This window comes from Myotis lucifugus, unplaced genomic scaffold, assembly GCF_000147115.1.
Source record: "Myotis lucifugus unplaced genomic scaffold, Myoluc2.0 scaffold_72, whole genome shotgun sequence".
In the NCBI taxonomy this organism is placed as follows: domain Eukaryota; kingdom Metazoa; phylum Chordata; class Mammalia; order Chiroptera; family Vespertilionidae; genus Myotis; species Myotis lucifugus.
Window position 1 is genome coordinate 4,135,125 of NW_005871120.1, and position 14,970 is coordinate 4,150,094.

Sequence of the window (14,970 nt, forward strand, 5' to 3'; positions counted from 1 at the left end):
TTTGGGTCTGGCTTCTTTTGTTCAACATAATGTCTCTGAGATCCAGTCATGTTTTTCCTGTACCAGCCATTCTTTCCTTTTTATTGCTAAATAGAATCCTGTTGTATGGCTATATCACAATTAGCTTATCCATTCTTCAGTTGATGGCCTTTTGGGCTGTTTCCACTATTTAGCTATTATGAATAATGCTGCTGTGAACATTTGTGTACAAATCTCTTTGCAGAACATATTTTTATTTCTCTTGGGTAAATACCTAGTTGTGGAATTGCTGGTCATGGATAGGTGTGTTTAATATTATAAGAAACTCCAAACTGTGCAAGGGGTTGTACCAGTTTACATTCCTACTAACTGTGCTGGAGAGTTCCCGCCGCTACACATCATCTACCACTTGGGATTGTAATTTTTAAAAATTTTTAATCATTCTAGTGGGTGTGAAGAGGTACTCATTGTGGTTTTAATTTACATTTCCCTAGCCCTAATGACTAATTACCGTAAACATCTTCTCATATGCATATTGGCTATTCATATTTCTTCTTTTGGGGATTGCCTGTTCAAGTTTCTTGCCCATTTTTAGAGTGCTTTTTTAAAATTGAGATATACTTCACATAACAAAATTCACCATTTTAAAGTGTACTTTTCAGTGGTTTTTAGTATTTCACTGCTAATTCCAGAACATTTCCATTACTCCAAAAAGAAACCCCATACCTATTAACTTTTGTTCATTTTCTAATTGGGTTGTTCCTACTTTGAGTTACAAAGGATTTTATACACTCTGGACACTATTCCTCTGTTAGATATATGTGTTAGAAATATTTTCTCCCAGTTTATGGCTTGCCTTTTGTTTTTATTTTTAATAGTACATGCCCTTGACCGGAATCGAACCTGTGACCTTTCAGTCCGCAGGCCGACACTCTATCCACTGAGCAAAACCGGATTCGGCTGTAGGTTTCTTTTTTATAATGTCTTTATTACTGAGCCCAACTTCCTTCTTAAATAAAATGTGAGGGTTAGAGAAGTCCTCCCCACAGAGATTATTTCCAAGTCAAAATTCTCCCCAGGCAGGGTCCTCCTCCCAGACACGTCCTTGGTGATAACCAGGCGGTTTTGATGAGATGAGATAAGCTGGCTAAGAGTTCACCTGAGTCTCTTGTGAGACTTTGACGGGTAAAGCTGGGACTAAGGTCTGAGCTTCTGCTTTACAGGTTCAAGAAATCAATTTTATCAGATCACCCAAAGGCGATAATTTCCTAGGGAATTACAACATACGGTACAAGCCTGTAGAGACTAAACAGTTAAATCAGAGTATCGTTTTATTAATATATAACAGAAGTATATTTCTCCTGAAATCTGAATATTCATGCCTTTAATTCATTTTTTTAATGGTGCCTTTTGAAGAGCAAGAGGAATAAATACTGTATTGGTCTCTACTAGTAAATACTCAAGAAACCAAATTAGTCATGTGAAGGCTTCTTAGCATGCCCAGAGGCAGAGCACAGGGAGCCAGTAATTCTGTTTGTTTTGTCCGGCTGAGGTGGAACAAGGCGTCATCCCTGTTCCTGGCTGGTGATCCTCCAGTCACAGTGTCCCTCTGCCATTGTTAGTGCTGAATAAACAACAGCAAATTCTTAGCCTTTGGCAATCTTTTTCCTAGACTCAGTCCAAGCCACTACCTTCCCTATGGACTTTGTCACGCTACAGTTCATTAAACAGCTGTTTATTTTACATTCTCTTTCATTTTGTCTCTCTGATGAAGGCTTAAGACACCGTGATTCTAAGTGTGGAAAACAAATATTCTTTGTCTTTCAAAAGCCATTGTGAAATATGGCACCCATACAGAAAAGTGCACAGAGCAAAAAAGTACTACCCACTGGTTAATTATGAAGCAAATACCTGTACAACCACTACCGAAGTCAAGAAATAGAACACTGTTGGCACCCCAGCACCTACTGTGTGCCCTTTCCTGTTCAAATCTTCTCCACTCCTATCTGGCTTTTGTTATTGTTGCTGTTAATCCTCACCTGAGGATATTTTTTCATTGATTTTTAGAGAAGAGTGGAAGGGAGGGAGGGAGGGAGAGAGAGAGAGAGAGAGAGAGAGAGAGATGAGAGAGACACATCCATTGGTTGCCGGCCGCTCACACTTGGATCCTAGGTATTTGCTCTTGACCAGAATCGAACCCGGGGCCTCTCTATCCACTGAGCCAAACCGGCTAGAGCCCATCCAACTTTTTAATCACTACCTATAATTTCTCATCAAAACATGAGATAACATGTTATAAATCATGTTAAAACATGATATAAATCCTGTGGCTGTGTGTGTGCACATGCGTGCATCTGGCTTCTTTTTTATATTTTTTTTTATTAATTTTTTACAGAGAGTAAGGAGAGGGATAGAGTGTTAGAAACATCAATGAGAGAGAAACATTGATCAGCTGCCTCCTGCACACTCCCTACTGGGTATGTGCCCACAAGCAAGGTACATGCCCTTGACCAGAATCGAACCTGGGACCCTTTAGTCCTCAGGCTGACGGTCTATCCACTGAGCCAAACCGGTTAGGGCAATCTGGCTTCTTTTCAAGAGTCATTCATATTGTTGCACATTGTTAACTTATTTTCACTCTGTCCTCTGGATATGCCACAATTTATTTATCCATTCTATTATTGGTAGACTTTTGAATCATTTCCATTTTTTTGTAATCAGTTTGTCAAGTTCTATTTTTTTATCTTTATTGTTCAGATTATTACAATTGTTCCTCTGCCCCCCCCAGCTCCCCTCCGCCCAGTTCCGACCCCACCCTCTGCCCTTCCCCGCACCCCCCCCACTGTACTGATCCATAGGTATACAATTTTTGTCCAGTCTCTTCCCGCACCCCCCACACCCCTTTCCCCCCGAGGATTGTCAGTCCACTCTCTTTCTATGCCCCTGATTCTATTATATTCACCAGTTCATTCTGTACATCAGATTATTTATTCACTTGATTCTTAGATTCACTTGTTGATATATATGTATTTGCTGTTCATAATTTTTATCTTTACCTTTTTCTTCTTCCTCTTCTTAAAGAATACCTTTCAGCATCTCATGTAATGCTGGTTTGGTGGTGATGAACTCCTTTAGCTTTTTCTTATCTGTGAAGCTCTTTATCTGACCTTCAATTCTGAATGATAGCTTTGCTGGATAAAGTAATCTTAGTTGTTGGTTCTTGCTATTCATCACTTTGAATATTTCTTGCCACTCCCTTCTGGCCTGCAAAGTTTCTGTTGAGAAATCAGCTGACAGTCGTATGGGTACTCCCTTGTAGGTAACTGACTTTCTCTTGCTGCTTTTAAGATTCTCTCTTTGTCTTTTGCTCTTGGCATTTTAATTATGATGTGTCTTGGTGTGGTCCTCTTTGGATTCCTTTTGTTTGGGGGTTCTCTGCGCTTCCTGGACTTGTAAGTCTATTTCTTTCACCAGGTAGGGGAAATTTTCTGTCATTATTTCTTCAAATAGGTTTTCAATATCTTGCTCTCTCTCTTCTTCTGGCACCGCCATAATTCGGATGTTGGTTTGCTTGAAGTTGTCCCAGAGGCTCCTTACACTATCTTCATATTTTTGGATTCTTTTTTCTTTTTGCTTTTCCAGTTGGTTGTTTTTTACTTCGTATTTCAAATCTTTGACTTGATTCTTGCGATCCTCTAGTCTGCTGTTGGATCTCTGTATAATATTCTTTATTTCAGTCAGTGTATGCTTAATTTCTAGTTGGTGCTTTTTCATATCCTCAAGGGTCTCACTAGATTTATTGAGGGTCTCACTAAATTTATCAGCGGTTTCTAGAAAATTCTTGAAAAACCTTATAACCGTGGTTTTGAACTCTATATCCAGTAGTTTGCTCTCCTCCATTTCTGTCATTTGTGACCTGTTTCTTTGTCTCCACATTTTGGCTGCTTCCCTGTGTTGATAGAGTGGCTTTCTGTGCTAGGTGTCCTATAGGGCCCAGTGGCTCAGCCTCCCCACTTACCTGAGGTGGACACTCTTGGTGTACCCCTTTGTGGGCTGTGTGCACACTCTTGCTGTAGTTAAGCCTTGATTGTTGTTGGTATCACTGGGAGGAATTGATCTCCAGGCCAATTGGCTGTGAGAATCAGCTGTGTCTACAGTGGGAGAACTTCTGTGCTAGAGACACCCTTATGGGGCAAGACTTGCTTCAGTGGGGCTTTGGTGCTCACTGAGTCTGCCCCCTGAGTGTGTCCCTTATGGATCTGAGGAGTTGTAATTGGATGGTCACACTCTGACCACTGGGTACACTGGCACTTGGATCTCTAAAGAGGTGCTAATTTAGCCTCTGCCTGAGGCTACCCAGCAGGAACTATGGAGAGATCTGCAGATTCCTCTTCTTTGGTGCCCAGATGAGGCCCAGCTGTGAAGCAATGCAAGCTGCTGTGGGGCCTTGGGCCTTCTTTTGGATGTTCTGGGTCTCTCTGATCCAGCTGCAGTTTGTTAGGTAATTTGTTAGATTGCAAAGGGCCAGGCCATTCATATGCAAAAGCCTCTGCGCACAGCTTGGGTGAGGCAGCGTCTCAGGGAATCAACAGGGCAGAGCAAACATCTATGGCTGATCCTCAGTCCTGACCTAAGAGGTCCCAGGTCTCAGTGTCCCGCGGTAATCGCTGCAAGCACCTCTGAGAGAAAGCCGCCCTCGAGTTCTGCCCGATGCCAGACAGTCCAGTTTCTCCCTGTATGAGTCTGGGTCCCCAGAGACTCGCCCGGAACTGGAGTTCAGGGCCGTCGGGAGCTTGTGTCTCCCTCTCGATTGAAAAAGACAACCGCATCCTCAGTTGCCAGCCCTTTCCACTTCCGCCTCCGTACCTCTGCACTTTTGCATCTCATCTGAGTCTCAGTGTGCTTTTCTCATTCCTTCTAGTTGTACAATTTCCACTCAGCCAGCCTTCCTGTGGTTTTGGATGATGTCCATTTTGTCTTTTAGTTGTATTTTTGAAGTGGTTGTGCGAGGCAGCAATTTCAGGTGTTTACCTATGCCACCATCTTGGTTTCTCTCTCTTTTTTTTTTTTAATCTTTTTTTTTTATTGATTTCAGAGAGGAAGGGAGAGGAATAGAGAGATAGAAACATCAATTATGAGAGGGAATCATTGATCGGCTGCCTCCTGCATGCCCCCTAATGGGGTTCGAGCCTGCAACCCAGGCATGTGCCTTTGACTGGAATCAAACCCAGGACCCTTCAGTCCACAGGTTGACATTCTATCCACTGAGCCAAACCAGCTAGGGCTCAAGTTCTATTTTTTAAAAACCTTTGAAATTTTTATTAGGATTTTAGATCAGTTTTATTGTTGATGTACTTGCATTATTAAGTCTTCTTATCCATAGATATATTATATCTCTCTGTTTATTTGGGTCTTTTAAAAACTTCTTGCAGTAATTTTTTTAGTTTTCTATTTAGAGGTCTTTGCATATCTTTTTCTAATGTTATTCTTTAGGCATTAATATATTTTAAAGCTATTTTTTATGTATTTTTAAATTTTATTTTTCTGTTTACTGCTGGAACACTGTTGATCTTTGTATATTGATTCTATATCCAGTAACATTGTTAAAATCTTTTATTAATTCTAACATTTATCAGTAGAGTCTTTTGGATTGTCTTCATATAGAATCCTTATCTAAGAACTAGAGGCCCAGTGCACAAATTTGCGCACGGGTGGGGTCCCTAGGCCTGGCCAGCGATTGAACCCAATCAAGGAGGCTGGCCTGCCACGGGGAGGGACCACAGGAGGTTGACCCCAGCAGCAAGCTAAACAACGGCTGATTTCGCGAGGAATTGGGCTCCCTCCTCCCTCCTGTCTGGGTACTGGGTGCGAGTGAACCAGATTTGGGCTGTCAGGGCCCCAGCAGCAAGGTCTGGGTCAGTGCGTGTCATTCCAGTCATTCGGGTGTAACGGTCACTTAGGCTTTTATATATATAGATATATATATTATAATATATATACATATATATATACTATAATATATGTATATATATTATAATATATATACATATATATATACATATATATATATATATATATATATACTAGAAACCTGGTGCATGAAATTCATGCATGGTTCCCCTCAGCCCAGCCTGCACCCTCTCCAATCCGGGACCCCTTGGGGGATGTCCGACTGCCAGTTTAGGCCCAATCCCGGCCTAAACCAGCAGTCAGTCATCCCTCTCACAATCCTGGACTGCTGGCTTCTAATCGCTCACCTGCCTGCCTGCCTGGTTGCCCCTAACTGCCCCCCCTTCCCCCCCATCCTGATAGCCCCTCACTGCCTTTGTGTGCCGGCCTAATTGCCTCTAACTGCCCCCCCTCGGCCAGCCTGGTCACCCCTAACTTCCCCGCCCCCCCACCACTGGCCTGGTTGCCCCCAACTGCCCCCCCTGCTGGCCTGGTTGCCCCTCACAGCCACCCCACTGGCCTGGTTGTCCCATGCAGCCTGCTTGTTCAGTCGTTTGGTCATCCCTCACTAACCCCCCTGCCAGCCTGGTCGTAAACATCCATCTTGTGAGGGCATGAGGGTTAATTTGCATATTACCTCTTTATTATATGGAATATAGATAATGACTGTCTTGGGTTTCCCCCCTTCCAACCCTTATACCATTTACCAGTATATCACTTCCTTACCTACTACACTGGCTAAATGCTAACTAGAAATTATAGTAGTGAGCTTTCTTATCTCATCCAAAATCTTAAGCTGAAAGCTTTCAGCTCTAGTCTTTTATTGGCATCCTTTATGAGATTCAGGAAGTTTCATTCTTTCCTATGAGTTTTTATTTTATATGAATGTTGAGTTTTATCAAACACACTTTCTGCAAGACCTGACATGACCATGGCTTTTCTTTTAATTTATTAATGTGATGAATTCTATTTATTGATTTTCTAATGTTAAATCAATGTGCATTCCTAGGATAAATTTAATTTGATCATGGTATGTTATCCTTTAATATATCGCTTGATTCAGATTGTTTTATTTTATGATTATTGCACTCATATTCATGAATAAAATTGGCCTGTGTCTTCTTTTTCTAGTACTGTTTTGTTGGGTGTTAGTATAAAAGTTATGCTAGTCTCCCAAAGTTAGTTGGAAAAGCTTTTTCTACTTTCTCAAAGAGATATATAAGTATTTTTTCTTTCTTTAATTTTGGTAGAATTCACTAGTGAAGCAATTTGGGTCTTGGCAGAGGCAGAGCTGCCTCAAACTGATTGTCAAACTGCAGTGGGAAGGCCAGAGAGGGTTGGGGGGCAGAAGGGAGGGGAGTAAGAGATCAACCAAAGGACTTGTATGCATACATATAAGCATAACTAATGGACATAAGACACTGGGGGGTAAGGGAGGGCAGGGATTGTCAAGGGCGGGGGGTGGGGGAAGGACACATATGTAATACCCTTTGTAATACTTATTATAATATTTTTTTTACAAAAGAATAAAAAAAAAATTTGGGTCTTGGATTTTTATCAGACATTTTTAAATTACAGATTTAATTTCTTGAATAGTTATAGGACCAAGGTTTTCTATTTCTTTTTTATGTCATGTTATTATATTTTTCTATAAATCTTTCCATTTTGCCTAAATTTTCAAATTTATTGGCATAAAGTTGTTCATAATATCCTCTTATTTTTGTAGTTAAGTCCCTTTTCATTTCTTATACTTGCTATTCATGCCTTCTCTTTTCTCATTCTCACTAGGGATTTATCAATTTGTTAGTATTTTCAGTCTTGGCTTTGTTGACTCTCAGTTATGTTTTTTCTTTTACAATTATTTATGCTTTTAAATTATTTCCTCCCACTACTTTTGTTGGGTTTCTTTTATTTTCCTAACCTGTAGAAATGAATGCTTAGCTAATTTATTTTAGCCTTTTTCTTCCTTAAAATATGCAATTATGGCTATAATTTTTTCTTCAAGCACTGCTTTAGTTTTATAAATTTTGTTGTTACATTTTTCATTATATATAATTCAGTTCAAAATAATTTTATGAAATATCTTTTTCCATCCCCTTATTTTTAGTCCATGTCTTTTAATCTGAAGTGAGTCTCTTGTAGAAAACAAACATATGTAAGAGTCTTGTTATATATTCAGCTACCATAAGTCTTTTGATTAGAGCATTTAAGCCATTTGCATTTAAAGTAATTATTGATAGATATGTATTTATTGTTGTTTTACTATTCATACTTTGTTGTTGTTTTTGTTAATCCTCAACCAAGGATATTTTTTCCATTGATTTTAGAGAGAATGGAGGGGTGGGGGACAGGGAAAGAAGACATTGTCAAGGATCCATTCCACAAAGTAGCTGCTATTTTTGTTTTGCACATTGAGCATTTGTTCATCCACCTCCCTCATCTGCTGTCCACAGAAGACAGTAGCCATGGTGAGGTGTGGGCCATGGCAGGGGTCACAGGCAGCCATTATGATCTTGGCATTAAATACCTGCTGGATGAGTTTGGGTACAGTGAGGGCCCGGTGCTGCCTCCATGGCTGGTTAGAGAGGCAAAGCCAGGCATGAAGAAGTGGAGGCATGGGAAGGGCACCGTGTTGACTTCCAGCTTGCAGAGGTCAGCATTGAGCTGGCTGGGAAAGCAGAGGCAGGTGGTGACACTGCTCATGGCAGCTGAGGTGAGGTGGTTCAGGTCCTGGCAGGTTGGCATGGTCAGCTTGAGGGTGTGGAAGCAGATGTCATAAAGGGCCTCGTTATCAATGCAGTAGGTCTCATCAGTATTCTCTACCAACTGATGGACAAAGAAGGTGGCATTGTAGGGCTCAATCAGTGTCGGACACTGGGTGAAGGTGCCACACTGAAGGTGTTCATGATGCAGTCAGGGTACTCTATGGATCTTGCTGGTGAGGAAGGTGCCCATTCCAGAGCCTGTGCCCCGGCCCAGTGAGTGGGTCAGCTGGAGCCCTGCAGGTAGTCACAGCTCTCTGCTTCCTTCCACACCACATACTGAACTGAGTCAACCAACTCGGCCCCTGCTGTCTAGTGGCCCTTGGCACAGTTGCCTGCTCCAGGCTGACCAAAAACAACATTGTGTGCTCTGAAGATCTGGCCAGAAGGACCTGAGCAAACAGAGTCCATGGTCCCAGCTTCTGGATCCACCAAGATAGCAAGAGGAGCATATTTTCAACCCGCGGCTTCATTGTAATACATGGAGATGCGATCCAGCTGCAGGTTGCTGTCCCCATGGTAGGTGCTGGTGGGATTAATGCCATGTTCATCACTGATCACCTCCCAGAATTTGGCACCGATCTGGTTGCCACACTGGCCAGCCTGGATGTACACAGTTTCCCTCATGGTTCAAATTAAAATGTTTTGCTCACCTCAAAGTGTGTACAGGGCAAGAAAATACATAACTTTTTTCTCTGCTGCTGCTCACAGGCTGGTAGAATGGGACATGCCCCGGAGGCTGGAGCAGCTACTCCAAACATACAGGAAGGTTCAAGGTTGAGTTGCTTATATTTCATCTTTTTCCTCTATTAGTTTGATAGTTATTCAGGCTTTTATTATTTTTTAGTGATTATATTCTAGAAATTACAATATGCTACCTTGAGTTATCATTATCAAATAGGAATTATTACCTTTACTCATCTCCCAGAAAAATCAAGGAATTTAGAATATTTAACTCTCTCACATATAAGATGCATTTATTGTTTTGAATTTTCTATACATATATATATATCATAATCCCAACAATATATTATTTTATAAAGTCACTATTCATTTGGATTTGCCTTTGCTTAAATTTAACATTTCATTTCTTCTTCTATCCCCAATCTCCTCCCTTGGACAACTTTTCTTCTACTTGAAGAACATTCTAAAATACGCTTTAATTTAAGATTTTTCACTATGTAGAATTTTTTTCCCCAACACATTAAAGATAATTCTACTACTTCTGGCTTCCATTGTTGAAGCTGAAAAGTCAGCAAACCTTGCACTTAAGTCATCTCTTGTTTTTCTCTTCATACTTCACTTTTGAATTTTTTTAAAGTATATTTTTATTGATTTTAGAGAGGAAGGGAGAGGGAGAGAGAGATAGAAATATCAATGATGAGAATCATTGATCGGCTGCTTTCTGCACATCCCCCACAGGGGACTGAACCTGAAACCTGAGCATGTGCCCTGACTTGGAATCGAACCAGACTTCCTGAGCTCAACTACTGGGCACACCAGCTGGGCACTCTTGAATGTTTTATCCAGAATATCAACTCAAGGTTAACCATAAAACTTAAGCCCTATATGTCAAAGCTTACATAATACTAAGGGAAGTTACTGATCACACACACACACACTTCACACCTTCACCTAAGAAGGGAGCAAGTCTGTGGGGAATAGGCAAGCATGCATGACCTTATCAGAATCACTCAGCCACTAGTGACTCTCACCTGGTACATCAGTGGCTCTGCTAACAATACTTCCTTCCTCTAGCTATGGGGTTGGAGTATCCTCACAGTCTGCGTTGTGGTCTGGAAAATTCCCAGTTCAGTATTCTCCAGAGAGATGCAGGGAAAAGATTGCTCAGTGGCATTAGAGTGGGCCAAGGCTTTATGCTAAAATGTCTGCTAGTATTAGAGATTCTATTAACCAGGAGTATTCACATTGATTTTTTTTTCTTCTTCTTTTTCCTTGGCTTCATCTCAAATGCAAAACACTTTTTTACCACTTAATTCTTTTTTAAAAGCGTTTTCACAAGAACATCATGTTGGAGAAAAAGGTCTTTTGTAAGAACAAAGTGTTTACAATGTAACAAAGTGAGGAGAAAACACACTATCAAAGTAAGTTTACTTGCGGGGGTGAAATAAGACATCCCTCACAAATTTTTATACCACACATAGAACTTCCATTTTACTAATTCTCTCTTTAGCTGTGTTTAATTTCCTATTAGACCCTTCCATGGAGTTTTTTTTTTTATTTGATCATGATATATTCTTTTAGTTCTAAAATTTCTATTTCTTTTTTAAAACTTTCCATAACTTTTCTGAATATCCCTCCTTCCTGACAAAATTTTCAAGCTTGGTTTTAATCTTGAATATAGCAAGCAGAATTATCTTCATAATCTATGTCTGATTCTAATATCTGGAAGCCCTGTGGATCTATTTTAGTGGTCTGTTTTCCTATTAGCTCTTGATTTTAGAGAGAGTGGAGGGGAGAGGGAGAGACAGACCACCTTATGAGCCTGATTACCTCTATGCTGGTCATTGTTTTTGAAAAATTATTTGTAGGATAATCTGGGGCTGAGGATGATGCTATCTTACTCCAGAGAGGATTTTATTTTATTTTTTGTCAGATGCCTGGGGCATTGTCAATGTGGGACCTCCTTAATACTATTTCAGGATTGGGTATTGACTGGGCTACTTGATGTAGCTGGGCTACAGTCATGCAGCAACTTTTTTCCATAGCCCATGAACTTGAAAAACATTCAACTCAGATTCTTGGCTCACTCTTCAGATCAGCAAACAGTCCTTATGCTGCTGGACAGAGAACATCAAAATGTTGGATTGCCCTAGCTGGTTTGGCTGAGTGAATAGAGCATCAGCCTGTGGACTGAAGGGTCCCAGGTTTGACTCCGATCAAGGGCATGTACCTTGGTTGCGGGCACATACCCAGCAGGGGGTGTGCAGGAGGCATCTGATCAATATTTCTCTCTCATCGATGTTTCTAACTCTCTATCCCTCTCCCTTCCTCTCTGTAAAAAAGCAATAAAATATATTTTTTAAAACAAACAAAAAAAAAACCCCACTACAGTAGGCAGCATCATTCCCAGGCCAGGTTGAAAGTCTTTTTTTTTTTAAATCCTCACCTAAGGAGCAAGGATAGTTTCCCCCCATTGATTTCTAGAGAGTGAATGGAAGGATAGAGAAAGGGAGAGAGAGAGAGAAACATTGATGTGAGAGAGACACATCGATGGGTTGCCTCCTGCATGTGCCCCAACCTGGGGAAGGGATGGAACCTGCAACCCAGGTATGTGCCCTTGACCAGGAATCAAACCCATGACCCTCCAGTGTGTGGGCTGACGCTCTAACCACTGAGAAACACCAGCCATGGCCCAGGTTTAGAGTCTTTAATGAACTTGTATCAGGTCACACTGCAAGGAAGGGGCAGAAATGGGATTAGAAACCCAGATCTTCAGAGCCTGATGCCATGCTGCCAGGGAGATAGTCACAGCCCAGGCAGCTGCCACACTAGTAGAGTGCACAAGCCTCTCCATAGCTTCTGAGGAATCGTCTGTGTCTGCGAGTGTGCTCACACAACTTGACTGCCTCTGCTTCGCCAAGCCTTGTCTGCTCTGTCTGGGCCTGGCAGCTGCTCTAACCGCCAGAGCAGTGCCTGTTCCCTGTTGTACAGGGTTGGCGAGTCCCATTTGTTTGTATTTACAGCACAGATACCCTTCTCTTTCCCCCAGTTCTCTGGGTACCCCTCTGAGTGCTGGGTGCAGGGCCATTTGACAAAGCCACCTGTTACAGGGTCAGCTTGCTGGGCCTGGCTCCTCCCTTCCTCAGGTGACTTATTTTCCAGACCTACCAGCTCAACTTGCATTTCCAAAAATGTCAGAGTTCAGTCATGGATCCAGTCTAAGGCCAAATGTAGGCCCCAAACTAGGATTTTCCTACTGGAAAATTGAGACAGTGCCATAGGGGCTAAGGCACTGTTTGGGCTCAGAGACAAACTCGAGTCCAGGTGCTATATATAGTATGATGCCTGGGTTAGGGATGGCTCAAGGCCTGGAGGGGCCAACCCACTGGGAAGATCTCAGGGTTCTCAGTGGAGTAGGTGGAGAAGGTGGGACTAGAGGCCTCCTGTTCTTGCCCTTGGTCCATCACCAGGAGGTGTTTGCAAGAGCCAGAGGGGATGTGGTGATGGTATGTGATAGAACTTGTTTGATCACTTCCAGCTATGCAATTAAGAAGGGACTGATGCTGTGGGGCGTCCACAGTCAGCCGCCTTTCTCTACAGTACAGGAACAAATACTTTAACTTCTGAGCTTTGGATGATCCATTCGTAAAATGGGAATAATAAGAACAGCATCTACTTCTCAGGACTATTGAGAGAATTAAACAATATGTGGAAAGCTCTTGGCTCAGCCTCAGCATATAGTAAGTGCTCAGAGGACATCAGCTCTCCAAGTTCATTGTCACCATTCAGCGGGGTGGCCCAGTTTCATACACTTGTGTTGGTGCTGGCCTAGGAACATTTTTATGGGGATGGCCCACTCTCTACTAGTACTGTGCCTCATCAAGGAATGTAGTGATCCCATCAATATTGACTCTTACTCTAATAGCCTTCAGTTTTCCCTCTGCAAGTCAGACTCCTGAGGCGTCTGGATGCAGAGGGGGGAAGGAGTCAAGGCCCTTGCAGGAGGCAGGACAAGAACCTCTTCCGGTCAGGAAAGCGCGGGACCCACCGCATCAGATCTGTCAACATCCCAATGGCCGGCAGTGTCTATTTGCCCTAGAACTGTATCTACACTCCAAGATGTGTCTCACTATGTAAGTAGATAAAGTATTATTACCATGGGAGATCATATATCATGGTTTACCTGTGGGCTGGTTGGAAGTGTTGAGTAGCAAAGGGAGGACCAAAGGACCCATCAAAGTTTATGGCTGGACCCATGCTGGCACACGTGGAGAGATAGAGAGAGTTCATAAAAGGAAAGAAGAGGCCACCAGTTAGCAGGAGAGTGTTGCCAAAGAAGCAGAAATTCTGGCCCCTGGACCTGGCTCCACTTCCTAAAAGAAGTCAACCCCCAGTGCCTGTAACTCTCAGCGGCCTTTCTACCAAAAGCTCTGCTCTCACCTGACCTCCTGAGCAATCAGCCCGCCAGCCTATATTTTGGGGGCCAAGGCTTACTGTGCCACTTCAAGGAATAAGAGGTCAGCATTCCTGTTCATCTGCTATTTGCCACTAAGCCTTTACGATTTACCTCCGAGAGGGAACAAACAGTCCATGCACCCGTACAGGGATATATGAATGCACACAATCACATATGCAGCATTTAAGGGCTTCTATGTTTCGGGAGTCATGTGGATGTAACATGGTTCTATCCCTTATTTAGAATCCTGCAGCAGACAGGACTCTGTGGTTTTTGCTGGGGTTAGTCTTAGGCAAGCCATTAAACATCCGTGTTTCTCAAAGTGAGTAAAAACCATAAATATATAGTGCAGTGATGATCAAGGCCCCACTCACAGATTCCCAGCCCCACCTGGGCACCCTGCAGCTACCCTATGGCCACCCACCCCAGGACACAAAGGCAGGCATCCCTACTCTCATGGAGTCCTATGTAGAGTTCCCACCATGTGCCAGGCTTTCTCAGTGGCTGCAGTTGTGGGGAGGCTGACATGGGTGATGGGGTCTGTGTTTCCCCCTGCACACCCTGTGTTGCCCTCAGCACCAGCTCTACAGGCCAGGGGCGGGGGGCTATTCGTGCCATCTCCCTTCTGAGGAGCCCCTGGAGGCCCAGAGACAATGCAGCAGAGATCCCTGCCCTCCAGGAGCTCACTGTTTGCTGTGACTATTGCTAAAGAAATGGAAGCCTGGGCTGCCACAGCAGGTTCAGTTGTAGTCCCCAAAAGAAATGTCTACCCGGAATATAAATATGTGACCTTATTTGGAATAAGGATCTTTGCAGATGTCATTAGAGTAAGGATCTCAAGATAAGATCATCCTGGATTATTTGTTAGGGTCCTGAATCCAATGACAAGTGTCCTTACAAGAAAAAAGAGAGATTTAAAACACACAGGGGAGATGGCCATGTGAAGACCTAAGACAGAGGCAGGGATTGGGATGATGTGGCCACAAGCCAAGGGATGCCAGTAGCCATCAGAAGCTATAAGAGACAGGAAGAATCATCTCCTAGAGCCTCTGGAAGGAGCATGGCCCTGCAACACCTTGATTTCAGACTCTGGCCTCCAGAATTGCAGACAGTAAATTTGTTGTGTAAGCCCAAAATTTC

The 14,970-nt window shown here is 42.6% G+C and overlaps 1 pseudogene; it reads right to left on the reverse strand.

Moving 5' to 3' along the window:
* Positions 1-1,226: 1,226 nt before the first annotated feature.
* Positions 1,227-9,317, reverse strand: LOC102442244 (annotated as a pseudogene).
* Positions 9,318-14,970: the final 5,653 nt, after the last annotated feature.